Genomic DNA, 14,937 nt, shown 5'->3' with positions numbered 1-14,937 from the left:
CCCGGGGCGCGTACCGGGGAGCGTCCCGTTAGCGCTATTCTCGTGAACGAAAACAACATCGTGACGTTTCGCGTAACCGCGTGATGCGTCATATGACGCACACCGTAATCGCAACCGAAAGCACGCGATCGCATACGATCGCGAAACGTCCTGACGCTCTTACGCTACGCACCCGCGGGCGCGCCCCGGAGCGCGACTACGGGCACGCCCCGGTGCGCGTAGCGTAAGCGCGTCGGGTAATGTGATCTGAAAATAACACTTTCTATTGGTGCAGAACAGTTTTGGTTTCCAAATGAGTATAGCCTGGGTTTTGTGACCAGCCTGGGTCTTGTGACCTGAAAATAACACTTTGTATTGGTGCAGAACAGTTTTGGTTTCCAAATGAGTAAAGCCTGGGTCTTGTGACCTGAAAATAACACTTCTGATTGGTTCAGCACAGTTTTTTTTTCCAAATGATAAAAAACCCCACCTTTCTTCCTCACTCTGACTTTGTCTTTTGACTGAGGAAGACCTGTTTCATCTACAGAGACAATTCTTTTGTACTTTGAAATGGCTACTGTAGCAGCAGCTGGAACATCTGCACCACCACCACCACCACAACCACCAAGAGGACCACCACAACAATACATTGCTGGTGGAGAAGAGGAGGAGGAGGAAGAGGAAGAGGAGGAGGGGAGCAGATGGCTGCCGGAAGAAATTACCCCATACAAGCCAAAAGAACACATTGTATGGGAGTTTTTTTCTCTTCCAGAGGGCAAGAAAAAAGTTAATGCGGCTAAGGTAACGTGTCGAATCTGTGGTGCAGAACTCTCAAGGGGCAATCCAAATAAAAAATATTAATTTGGGAATCATACCATGATTCGGCATATGACCCGGAAGCATCCTGCTAACTATTCTCGTGCAGAGATCAGGGAACTGGCCAGTCACCTCCCCCAGTGTTCAAGGACCAGCTCAAAAAGAAAGCAACCCAGTCAATCGGACCCAGAAACAACGGAGATGATGCCTTGCATTCAGCAACAATTTGGTACTTTTAGAATCACTTGTACTGAATGTGGCAAGCTGATTGCCTATGGTGAAAAGAGCGTAAAGCTGATTGTCCTTGCTGGTCAGAATCACATTTGCCCCAAACAAAAGAAGTAATTTTTTTTGTTTTTTGTTTTTTGCTCCAGTTGAGCCATTTTCAATTCCCTTTCTCTTTGTTTCTTCCCATAAAAAATACAAAAAAATATAAAACTGTTTTGAAAGCCAAAAAAAGTACAAAATGTTCAAAAAACATTAAAAAAATATAAAACAACAGAAAGAATTAAAAAAAAGTTCTTTTCAGAACTACCTTTCATTTATAAAATTAAACCTATATTTTTAAAGGATCTCTGTCAATTTTTTGTCCTTAGGGTGCGCGCCCCGCAAAAAAATAGAAAAAAAAAATTTAATGAAGCAGTTAGCATGAGGGAAGGACACAAAGAGAGTTATGTTAAGAGAAAAAGAGCTACAAGATGACCACAGAGGGATTATTTATTACATAGTAAAAAATAGAGAAGGTGTCATTGGATGAAAGTGAGAAAAGTAAAATGAGTAAAGGAGCGAAAGAAAGGAAGAGAGAGGAAGAACACTAAAGTAGAGATAGTGTGAGACTGTGATTGGCTGTTAAAAGAAAAAAAAAGGACAGTAAAAAATGGACAATGAAGGGTAGTGGCGGAACCACGATAAATGAAGAACGATGAGGGAAAGTGAGAAAAGACCAGGTAGTATAAGTAAAGAGGGATGAAAGAGGGAGAAAAATTGAATTAGGATAACACATGGGGAGTAACAAAGAGAGAGGACAACGAGAGTAAAGGAAACAGTACCTGAATGGACTTGAGTAAAACAGTAAAAAAAGATAAGTAATGCAGTGTGTGTGACTTATAGGGAGTCAGTGGGTGTAGGTCGGAGTGTGGGTGTGTAAGGTGTGTCTGTGGGTGTGGTTGTGTGCAGTGTTTTGGTGTGGGTGGAGGTGAGGGTGTGTGAAATATGTGTGAGAAGTGTATGAGTGTGGGGTGTATATGTGTTCGATGTATGTGTGTGTATGGAATGTGTGTGTGTTTTTGAGGAGTGTGTGTGGGAGTTTTTTTTGTGTGTATGAGGTGTGTGTGTGGTCTGTGTGCGGGGTGTATGTTAGAGGTGTGTGTATGTGTTGGGAGGGGGATGAGGTGTATGTGTAGGAGTAAGGTAAATAATTAAGAAAAAGAGAATGAGTGAAGAAGCAAAGGAAGGGAACAGAGGGTAAGTGAAGTAAAGAATAGGGATCGAATGAAGTTGAATATGAGAGTGTAAATAGGGAAAGGGGAGTAAACATGTAGAATAAGAATAAGTGAGAGAAGCAGAGTAAAGACACAGGAGTGAGGTAGATTGAGAAAATGTTAGTGACCTTAAAGCAAAGGGTGATGACAAACTACATTTTTTTAGTCATACTTACCATATAATAAATGTCAGTTTAATTAATTTTTTTTACTACAGTTTGTATCTGTGAAAGAGAGAAGAAAAAATAAGTTATAATTAGTAAAATATGTATTTTAAATTAAAACATACAAATGAAGAGGTTAAAAATCATAACACTGTATTTACAAATAAAGTTAGAGTGAAGGACACAGAAAGGGAAATAAACTAAGGTAGAAGGAGGGGGCGTGGCCAGGATGGCGGTGTGAGCGGACGTGCTCTGCTAAGCTCCCGCCGCCGAGCGCTGCAATATAGCAACTATAGCACTATCCCGGGCACCGGGAGGCCTCGCTGGAACCCCGGTCCAGATCCCGGCTTGGTACTGGTGTCGGTGAGGCGCACTACGGTCCAGTAGCACTGGTTTAGGACCGTTCCCAGGCCAGGACATTGCGGCCTACGGGACCCGGCGGCGAGCGGAGAAGCGAAAGAGAGGCCGTGAGGGGCGGAGCCAACAAGCCGCCGCGGAGGCGTCGCTGCTGGGATGCGGCGGGTCTGGCCTGCGCGGCTGGGCGCGAGACTTTCCGCGGCTCCCCGGTGGGGGCTACTGTGACCCGGCTGGGACAACGCATCGGCACACCCGGGGTCTCCGAGATACGCAGGAGGCTGCAGGAGGGCGGCAGTGACGCTCGAGGCTGCGGCGACTGGGCCCGGGACGTGGCCTGAGGTGAGGAGAGGGGGGGGGAGACGGAGACGAGCCCTCGCTGCTCTGGGCTGCGGCGCTGGTTGGCGATAGGCGGCTGGACATAGCGCCGACCCCCCCAACTGTGGACTGCCGCCATTGAGGCCCCCCCTGGCACTGGAGGTGATATGTGCACGGAGAGCCGCCATTTTGGGACTGGGTGAACAGCGCCGGAGCCCTGCTTCAGCGGGGAGCACCCTTGGCCGCGTCTGACCAGCGCCCGCGTGCATCAACCACAGACACACGTCTACCCCCCCCACACTCGAAGGGGAGCGGGTTGGAATTGCAATACTGCAGCCCTGTTCACCGGAGTGGAGCAGAGGACCCCCCCCCCACGCTGCGCGGCAGGGACTGAACGGCGACGGAGGGAGGTGTGGAGACTCCGGAGTGAACTGCTACCGCAGAGGCCCCCAGTGTGAGCTGCCACGATCGCGCCCAGGGGTAGTGGCGGAAGCGCTTGGAGTCGAGGAGACCGGCGCTGTAGCAAGGGAGGTGGCCACTTAGCACCGGGCAGTCGGGTCCCCAGCTTCGGGCACGGGGACGGGTAGCTGGGCTGGTTCGCGCCGGACACTTCTGCGGACAGATCGAGGAAGCATGGCGAATAGTAGGGTGCGGAAAGACAGGACCATAAAGGACTTACTTACGCCCACCTCGGTGGGGAGGAAACAAACGGACTCTCACAGCGCTGAAAACAGTGCGACGACTACCAAGTCAACGGCCGGCACACCGGGCCCCTGCCCCCAAAGCACAGAGGAGCCGGTCACGAGAACTTTCTTGGAATCACTATTTGGTGGCCTAAGGGAAGATCTCCAGCTTCTTAGGACTGAATTGAAGGGAGAGATTCGAGAGTTGAGGCGCGACACGGACGCCATCGGGGAGCGAGTAGCGGATCTGGAGTCGAAGAGTGACGCCCGGGACGTCGAGATGGAGGCGCTCCAACAAGAGATTATCCGCATTCATGACCAGCAGGTCGATTTACAATCACACGTAGAGGACTTAGAAAATAGGTCCCAGAGGCATAACATACGGATCAGAGGAGTAAAGCCCACCCCGGACACAGCGGATCTCTTCAAGTTCACGCAAGGCCTTTTCAACCACATTTTGGGCCGATCGGCTGACTCCATTATCGCAATAGACAGAGCGCATCGAGCTGGATCGTCTAGAGCTTCGGGCGCCTTGCCGGCGGATATCCTGGTCTGCGTACAGGACTATCGCACCAAAGAGGAGATTCTCACCAAAGCACGACAGATGGGCTCTGTCACCTATGGCGATCACTCGCCGACACTTTATCAGAACCTGGCAGCCATCACCCTGGAAAAGCGTAGAACATTCAGACCGGTTACTGCTGAACTGAGACGCCTCGGAGTCATGTACAGCTGGGGACACCCGTTCAGGATTGTCTTTAAGTTGAACAACAAAGTGCACCAGATTCGATCTCTCGCTGAAGCCTGCCGGCTGTTAGGCATTGAGGAACCCGAACCAGCGGGAGACTCGCAACCGGGGAAATCCTCGGAGTACAGAGCTGCAGGGCAATGGCGTCAGCAGAAGCGACGGCGCAGGCCGCGTCGCCCTCCCCAGGAGGAGATACAGGAAGGACAGCGGGCGGCTGTTGAGACAGCGACAAAAGAACTTGCGGAAACGGCTGATGGCTGATGGGTGCCCGCTGAGCTGATCTTAATTTGCTCTGGCGGTCGGCGGCGGGAGTTGACTTGAAAGGACTGGACACGTACCCCTTTCTTCTCTAGGACCCTAATCCTTCTGAGCGTTGTGCAAATGGGAAAATTCTACTTGTTGCTGGGGAGGGATGGGCGGGATGGGTTTCTGCAAGGCCAAATTGGGGTGGGTCTGCTGTGGGAGGTGGGGGGAATGCTGGGGTTTGTTTTTCAATGTCAGTTGTATTAGGTTTGAATGCCGAGTTGTTGCTATCTGAGAATTGGGGGAGGACTGCCGGGTCTGGGATAGGCCAACGTCTGATATGCTACCTGCCAACTATTGCCCCTGGGATCCGACAGATACCGCTACTGGGCAGCCCTACCGTACACCTTATGTATAATGGCAGGGGTTGAGGAAATTACACCACGGTCAGAAGTGATGCGGGCTCCACTGAGAGCATTGACATGGAACGTCAGGGGCCTAAATGACTACAGGAAGCTGAGAAAGGTCCTTAGCTACTTGCGCAGGCATAACATAGATCTCGCTCTCCTCCAGGAGACACATTTGCCTCTCACTAGCAGGATGTTACAGCATAAGGGGTTGGTGGGAAATAGTATTGCAGCTGGCTTCACCACACATTCGAGGGGGACACTGATATGGGTGAACCCACGTTCCAAGCTCACGTTACAGTCTCTGGAGTCGGACACAGAGGGGAGGTACGTCATTTGCAGATGCAGGGGGCAGGGACACGATATGCTGATTGTGAATGTTTACGGGCCCAACTACGATTCACCTGAGTTCTACACTGAATTGGCCCGGAGATGCAAAGTGTATGACTGTGCGTATGTGCTCTGGGGCGGGGACTTTAATCTGGTCCTAAATCCGGACCTGGACAGGTCCGCTGGGCCGAGCAGGAGCCCGTCGGCGGCTGCCATGGTGCTCCGCACTGAGATGGTGCGACTAGATCTCTTGGATGTGTGGCGCAGTAGACATCACTCCAGAGGGGGGTACACACACTATTCCGCATATCATGCCCTACACACTAGGATAGATTACTGGCTTGTCTCACAGCAGCTATCCAATAACATTAGGGACTGTATCATACTACCACGCACACTGTCTGATCACTCTCCCCTCCTCCTGCTCCTGGAGACGCCGGTGCGCGGGATCCCCCCTTTTACGTGGCGCTTCCCCCCGTACTCTTTACTGGATGAGGTGTTCCGAGGGGAGCTTGCGGAAGAAATTGAAAACTTTTTTGAGACGAATACGGGCTCGGTGGACAGTTTTCAGACACTGTGGGAAACCTTTAAGGTCTACATACGCGGGATAGCAATGGCCAAACACTCCAGCGTGCTGAAGTCTATTAGGCAGCGGCTAACATATTTAGAGGGCCAGCTAAAGGAACTTGAAGGGAGACAACAGACGGAGCCAGAGGGAGACGCACTAGAACAGATTAAACAGCTGTTGAAGGAATATCACGCGGAGGCAGATAGAGAGGTACAACACATGGGCAAATATGCCACGGCCCGAGTGTATGGCGAGGGAGAGAGGCCCGGTTCGCTACTAGCTAAGATGATCAAACATGAGCGGCGACCGCTGCTGGTTGGTGAGTTGGTCTCGAGCGCGGGGGAGACCCTCACGGATGAGGAGCAGATTGTGGGTGAATTCAGGCGGTACTACTCCGCTTTATATGAATCAAAGTCAACGGGGCTGGACGGGGCAATAGATGACTACTTAAGTTATATCCAGATGCCACACCTGTCTGACTCGCAAAGAGAATTCCTTATGATGCCCATCCAGAGGGAGGAAATAGTAGAGGCATTAGATAGTATGAGGGTGGGTAGCGCACCCGGCGCTGACGGACTTACTGTCGGCTTTTACAAATCGTTTAAAGAACTATTGGTCCCCTACCTCTCAGCATTATTTGATGACGTATGTGTAGAAGGTTCCATGCCCCCGACGATGCGGGAGGCACTCATTGTGACGATACTTAAACCGGGGAAACCTACCACGGACTGCGATTCGTACAGACCCCTCTCCTTGATAAATGTGGACGCTAAGTTGTATGCGAAAGTGTTGGCTACACGTCTCGCTCTTCTAGCCCCTGCACTGGTGGCCCCGGAGCAGGCGGGTTTTATCCCATCTAGGAACCTCACGTACAATATTCGTACCGTCCTGGGGACGATGCAGCATGTGAAGCCGGAGAACAAGGCATTGGCAATATTCCTGGATATGGAAAAGGCCTTCGATTCTGTCGAGTGGCCTTTCATGTCCAGGGTACTTAGGAAGCTGGGTCTAGGTGAGCCCTTTTTACAAATGATAGGCGCCCTGTACTACAAGCCGAAGGCCAGATTACGTATTGGGGACGCGGTCACAGAGGCATTTGGGATTGGCAGGGGCACTCGACAGGACTGCCCGCTCTCCCCATTGTTATACGCCCTAGTAGCGGAGCCTCTAGCGTGTGCGCTCCGGGAGTACCACAGTCACGAAGGAATTAATTTTCCCACATACAGGATATGCATATCCACATACGCCGACGACACGCTTCTGTATGTTCGAGACCCGGAGCTTAATCTCGCGCCGGTACTAAGGGAGGTAGTGCAATTTGGAGCCCTATCTGGTCTCAAGGTAAACTGGTCGAAATCGGTGGCGTTCCCGCTGACGCCGGTGACAAAGGAATTTGTCATGGACTACCCGCTGCAGTGGTCGGAGGAACCGGTCAGGTATTTAGGAATAAAACTACACCCGGATCCGGAGGTGTTGATCAGGGAAAATTATGGAGTGGCTTACATGAAACTGGTTGACGATGTGGACAGATGGTGTAGACTGCCCCTGTCCCTAGCGGGTCGTATTGCGCTCATGAAAATGCTGGTGCTTCCGAGGTTCCTGTTTCTCTTTTGCAACCTCCCGGTGGTGCTATGAAAGGCGTTCTTTAAAACGCTGATCCAGACCCTCACTAGACTGGCATGGGGAGGTAAGCAACCGAGGGTTAAGTGGCAAATCCTGACCCTCCCATATGACCAAGGCGGCCTGGGGGCCCCGGATGTGGAACAGTACTACAGGGTTGCGCAAGCGATGCACCTGCATACTTGGATACATGGGGATGGTAATGTTCCACATGTTCTTCTAGAAACGCTCTTCACGAAACCCCTCCATCCAGCGTCTACAGTGTTCGAACCAGCCGTGCGACGGGTTGGCACCTTGGACTCTATTGCGAGTACGAATCATGCATGGCACTCTTTGATGAGAAGCCATGACTGTACGCTACTGTATTCGCCCCTGGTCCCGATTGAATGGGCCTTGTGGCTTCCACCGCTAAGAGAAAAGGGAGTCACGCGCGCCCTCAATCAGCTAGGCATATTCAAGTTGGGGGACATGTTCAGGGACGGGAAGGTGGTCACCTGGGAACAGGTGGATATGCCCCAGATCGCTACGACGCTGCTGCATCGTTTCGTTCTGCATAGAGTCCAGGCGGCGCTGCAGGCGCTGTTGGGGCCAGCTCTGGAGGAACCCACGGAATTACCGGAACTAACTTACGTCATAAAAACACAGTCGAGCGGCAAGCTAATAACGCGTCTATACAAGATTGGGCAGTGTCGCCGAAAGAGGGAACCCTCGAAGGCCCGCCAGGCGTGGCAGCGAGATTTACAGGTAGATATCAGCGACGAAATGTGGCAATATTGCTGTCAGAATACGAAACGGGTGTCGCTGAATGCAAGACATAGGCTCGTTCAGTTTAAATTCTTACAGAGAGTGTATTACACCCCGGAACGACTGCACAGGTATGGGCTGCGGCAGACGCCGGAATGTGAGCGCTGCAGTGCGTCAGTGGCTGATTTCGTGCACTTGGCCTGGAATTGTCCCGGGATCAACGCCTTCTGGGAAGAAGTCTTCCTTGAGTTGGGGCGGATTCTGGAGATGGAGCTCCCGGTGGACCCGGCATTAGCCCTGCTGGGGCATACCAGAGCTTTGCCCCCGGCTACACGTCGCCTGGCTGGCATAGGGTTACTTCTGGCTCGTAGAGCGATCGCAATGAATTGGATGCGCGGCCCGCTTCCGACTAAAAAAGGGTGGGAAAGGGCTCTGTTGTACAGTTGTACGCAATCCCAACTGTATAGTGAATTACTACCGCCTATGAGCAGGCCACGGAACTTCTGGGACCAGTACCTGACATATGTCTCGATTAGGAACGCCACGGAGGAGGATCCGGAGGAGACGGAGGAGCGGCAGGAGAGGGGGGGAGACATCGGGAACTAGGCTATCTAGGGTCCCATGGAGGCACAAGAGGGTGGGACGCCGGGGGACTGTGGACAACGGAGATCTAGGTCACATAGATACATGCATGAGGGATCCTTTAGGTCAAGCATAGAGTGAATGACTGAATGGTGGGGTGCAGTGAGCACGAGAGGACATGGCTGAGGCGAGTGACAATAACCCAAGGAAGGCAGTAGCACACGGGAAGAGGCACATCGGCAGTTTGGGGGGGGAGGGTAGGGATGTTGTGGGATAGTTGGGATAGGGGAGTTTGACAATGACCACGTAGCTTAGAGCGTGCAATGGCAGAGTCTACCGATGCAACGCTAGAGAGAGCGGAAGCTGCCCTCCTGCAGTGATGGAGGGAGATGATTTGGGACATTGGCATCAGTGCAGCGGACTGTTGTCCTGGTTTTGCATCCCAGGCACCTGGTACGGGTGTCGCTGGTAACACTATTGGCATAATTTATGGAACATTGGTACAGGACAATGGTATTGACGTGCTACTAGATTGCTGCCGGCCCCAGGGTTGTAGGCAAAAGCTGTGTGCATGTATGGAAAGCGAATAAAGTTTTTTTTAAATCAAAAAAAATAAAAATAAAACTACGGTAGAAGGACAAAAAGAGAGAAAAAGAAATAGAATGAGAGCAAATTACTAAGAGTAAGACATATAGATTCACTGACACAGAGGAAGAGAAGAACAGAGAAATGAACTGAAGGGAAGAAAGATACTAAAACAATGTGAGTTAGCAAAACTAAATCAGGAAACAGTAGTAAGTAAAAAGATAATGACTGAGACAGAAAACAGTCTAATTAAGGATGCATTTAGAAGAATGAGGAATAGAAGATAACTGAGAGTAAGTGAAGAATAGTCATAGAGTGAAAGGATGAAGGGAGAGAGGATAATATACAACGATTGAGGGAAATGGACTGAGGAAGTTAGAAGGCAGACACACTAAGAGAAAAACTGAGTGAGGTGGAGTACAATGAGTGAGAAAAGGAAATTAGTAAGGGAGCAAAAAAAGGAAAGAGAGGAGAAGACGACTAAAACAGTGGTACTGAGAGAAAATAATTTGGTGATGAATGTAAAGAGAAGGACATTTAAAGAAAGAAAATCAGGGATAGTAATAGAATCAGAGTAAAAGAAATGGGATGAAGAACGATGAGAGAAGAGCAGTGAAGTTGTTCTAAAAGAAATGATAGAAGGTAGATAAACACAAGTGAACATAAGACAAGGACAGTGAGGCTCTGAGGACATAGAAGTAGTGAACGAAAAATAGAGAGAAGAGGTCAAAAGTAAGGATTAAACAAAGATAAGCAAGGAAGAGTGGGTGATTTATAGTGATAGAGTGCGACAATACTGCTGAGTGACTAAAGAGGAATTACTAAAAGAGCAAAGGAGTAAAATACGGAAAAGGGAAGTAAAGCAGGGAGACTGAAAGCTGAAAAGTTATGCAAGGGAGAGAGGGGATGCACACAGTTGAAATGAGAATGAGGGGTTGTCAAAGAAGTGGAGTAAAGGAACGGGGGTTACAGACAGTGAGAGAAAGACATTATAAGTGAGTAAAAAGAGCTGAAAGATGATGGAAAAAGAAAAGTGAGTGTCAGACAATGGGAATAAAATTTAATTTACACAATCCAAAGTATACAATAACTTGTACAACATGTTACATAGTTTATTTTTGCTGTTCTCAGAATATATCTAATTTCACTTAAAACAGTGAGTTCAAATTACTCATCATATGACAGCGGGGAAAAAAAAACACAATCTAAAAGATTGTGTTTTAAAAAAAACCTTAGATACTGACAAATGACAAATATACACTAATCTTTGATTGACTTACTTTTCCTTGAGGCCAAATAGTATATCACGGAGGTCCTTTTCTCGTTGCAAAGTACTTTGCTGTTCAGTAAAAAATCCATTTCATCGACTTTCTAGAAGAAAAACTCCAAGAACATCTGAAATATTTTCAATATTTTCATATACTCCTTTTTTTCAGTCATGACTCTTTACTCATTCCTGCACCTTTCCATTTGGCCAAATAGTGTCAGATGTATGAGTATACATCAGAACTCCTCCCGTCTTCATAGGCCAATTACCTTTACCTAAATTTTGGCTGTAAAAACACTAGGTATGAATTTATAAAGCCAAAAGGCAAACGTTGTTTGAAAGTCAAATGAGTGTTGTTACATTGGGTCCAACCTTTAGAAGTTTTTAAATAGCATGTGTAACGCCCTGATGTTGTAGAAGGACCGTCATGAAAAATAATAGCTACAGTTGTAAAGGTTCTTCCTGATATCGATAACTGAGAAGCCACGAAATTTTTAATAGAAGTTGTCAATTTAGTTCCATCAGGTCGACATCGTTGGAACATTAAAATGACATAGTGACCATAATTTTGTAGAAATAATGTGGACAGCATTGCAGACTTACATTGGGTACACACCATATTGTGATCCGCTGCTTTAACTAGATTATTAAAAGGCACTGATTTGCAGTCTGGTAAAGTCAAATATATGAATCTTTCAGAGTCTATTCTAGTAGTACTTGATGAAGCACAGTTATCACAGTCATGTTGCCATTGATAAGAAAGGTTAAAAAGATTTTTTATATCTACTCCTTCATCTTGCAATACATCAAACATATACATTAAAAATTCCTGACAATCCTGCTGAATATTCTGTGAAAATTGATTTTGACCTGAACATATGTCTAGAAGATTTCTAATTTCTGAAACACTTTCTATTTTTGCTCTATCACTACTACATTTCTCTAACACAGAATTCAATAAACAGCACAATGTTTGTTCCCGATTTTCGACAATCTGTTTTTGTAAATTTTGAAGAAAAAAAACAACATTAACTACTACATTAGCATAGCAGTTGACACCAGAACTGTTTTCAAACTGAAATCCAACAACATCCTCAACAGAATCCTTTTTCCTTCTGCTTACAATTACAGTTTCATCTACTTTTTGTCTTTTTGCTACTACCTCACTGCAATTACTCTCATTTCTTCTTTTTCGGCCTACCACACGTTTTTCAATCAGAGGATATTAAGGCAAATGTGGAGCATTCTTAACCTATTGTATTCTTTAACACAATCTAGATCTGCACAAATCTTTGTTTCATCACACTCAATCAAGTACAATCCTGATAAAGTTCTGACTCGTGATAATGCCACATTTGCCATACCCTCTTTAAACACAGAACTTCCAATGTTCACCAAAGCGCTATCTACACTTAAACCTTGAGACTTATGAATTGTCACTGCATATGCCAAACAAATAGGAAACTGTTTTTGGCGAACATATAAGTCTTTCACGAGCAAAAATCTAGCTGAACAACAACAAATTTGTTCTATTTCATCAATGCCATCAAATTTAATTTTTTAAATTTCAATTCCATCTCTATTTTTGTAATTCACAAAACCAACAACATGACCCATTGCTCCATTTACCAGACCTCTTTCAACATTTAAATTCCTTCTCAAAATGATACGACAATTCAAACACACATTCAGAGTCTTTTCAAAACCAGAAGTTTTAGATATAGTCTTCTCCAATGAATCCAATTTTGATTTCAAATTTTCTGACAAAATAATTGTTGCTCCCATATGCTCTATTTTAGCTATAGCTTCCAGTTTCACTATCTCTTCATTTTCTAACTTCAGCATTTTGTTGTTGAACATGGAACATTCTTTCAGAGTAGGCATCAAACATATGGCAGACTTCTTCTCATTAATTTTCTTAAAAATATTCTCTGGAAGAATGTTTTCATTTGGGTACAAACTAGAAATTAACCGTCCATGTAAAGCTTCTTTCCCTTGCTGACTTATTTTTCCTACTCTTACATCTTGTAAAATATTTTTATAATCTTCATCCTTTGCCTGCCGCATATTTTGAAGCAGTTCTGCATATTTGAAGTTTAACCATATATTAATGTTTCCAATGCTTCCTAGGCACTTCCTGGTATCTTCATGTGTGAGCATTTTGAACACAGGTTGTCCTTTCACTGGAGTCAACTGCAGAAGATCTCCAAAAACAATAATATGTTTTCCTCCAAATAAAACATCATAGTCTGTTCTAAGAATTTCTTGCATTCTCAAATGCACAAAAGCAAGCATTATATTTGACACCATGCTTACTTCATCAATGATAAGAAGTTTCATTTTCTTCAGGACTCTCGAAACTTCGGAACACGCATCTCCAGATAGCTTGTGATATTGCAATTTGTTATCATGCTCCACTGGCAGCATCAGTAAACGATGTAAAGTAATCCCTTTAATATTATGTGCTGCCAGCCCAGTTGGAGCGGTAACAACACAAGACAGCGGTGATTCAGTCCTTTTCTGCAGATAAGATGCAATTGCTTTAATCAGAAAACTTTTTCCAGTTCCCGCTTCTCCACTCACATACAGTTGGACAGGCTTAAATGATGTACATGAGCACTCTTTCTTCTCATGACTCAATCCATGTTCAACCTGTTATATGACTTCGTCATATATCAGTTTCTGCTCAAGGTTTAATTGTTTCACCAACTCTTCTAAATTAATTACATCCTCTTGAGCTTGCTCCATAGCTCTTTCAACTTCATCCATGGCAGTGGCAGCTTCATTTTGGATAATTGGTCCTCCTAGTGGATCCTGACTCAATGAAGCAGAACTCTGACTGCCTTGAGAACTATCTCTCGCAATCTCTGCAGCAATTGTTGATTCTTGCTCTATTTCTTCATTCAACATTTGCAGATAATTTGGAAAAACAGGACATTCTATTGTATCCTTCGTAGCATTAAAAGAGTCTTCATAACAGAGAAAATCTCCAAGTAGTTCCTCTTCTTCTCGCCATGGTTTAAAGAGTTGCAAAAGAGCCAAATAGTAAAAATCTCTTTTGTCTGGATTTTCACAACTCAATTTTCGATGATTAATCAAATGACCTTTTTTCTGTTTCACTAGACATCCTTCACATCCAATGATTCCATATATTCCATTATTGATATCTTCTCTGATGTTCCTCTTATAAATATATCTTTGCAGAACTTCATAGAGACAAACGTTCTCAAGGTGAGGACTTCTATTTGGATAGTATGTATCCAACATGTTTGTCTTCAAAATATCTGTACTTTCTGGTTCTATCTCCGCCAAATACTCTATCTCTTGTACAGATTTCAAAACTAGATTTGGCATAGAGACTTGCTGACGACAATCGATCAGAACATTCATATGCTCCAATTTCTCGATGCGACAACATCTTCAGACTGTAACTGTACAATTTCTTGCTTAGGCTCTTTTCATGTGAAATGTCCTCCCACATTTCTTTCAGTTCTGTCTTTTCTTTTTTTGTGATGTAAGACGTCACATATCGAGCCACAGCAATAGAGTTGTCAGCAACAAATTGAATATCCATGTTAGCATTCCACATGGACAAAATCACTGGGTTGTAGTCGTTGATGTACTTGGACTCTTCGTTTCTTTTTACATTGTATGTATTTTTTGGTGATTTTCTCATCACAGTATGTCGCAGAGAAGACATCAAATTATTTACTCTTCCTTTAGAAATCACTGGTCGTGGAAAAGCGAAACGACATTTTGTGTAGAACTTGTCCTTGTTTCTGAATTTTCGACGACAGTACTTTCCACAACGATGGGATTGAAAGCGTAAAACTTGTTGCCTTAAATTGTTTTCTTCGGTAGTTTTCGGAACAGCACATGTTGAATACTTTTCAATGAAGCTCATCACTGTCTCATCTGAATCTGTTCCAAATTTGGGTGCATCTTTAATCCATAACAACATATGTATGTGAGGAGCACCTCTCGCTTGATATTCTCCAAAAGAAATCCAAAACCTCTCCAAGGGGAGGATTTTTTTTGTTGGTAATAA

The 14,937-nt window shown here is 45.9% G+C and overlaps 1 protein-coding gene across 1 annotated transcript in view; it reads left to right on the top strand.

The window, feature by feature from the left end:
- Positions 1 to 14,937, top strand: part of SUGCT (succinyl-CoA:glutarate-CoA transferase) — a 3,526,579-nt gene that overhangs the window by 2,146,643 nt on the left and 1,364,999 nt on the right. The gene's annotated exons all lie outside the window — the stretch shown is intronic.

This window comes from Lissotriton helveticus, chromosome 4_1 (genome assembly GCF_964261635.1).
Source record: "Lissotriton helveticus chromosome 4_1, aLisHel1.1, whole genome shotgun sequence".
Lineage (NCBI taxonomy): Eukaryota > Metazoa > Chordata > Amphibia > Caudata > Salamandridae > Lissotriton > Lissotriton helveticus.
This window is presented reverse-complemented; position numbering and strand designations above follow the sequence as displayed.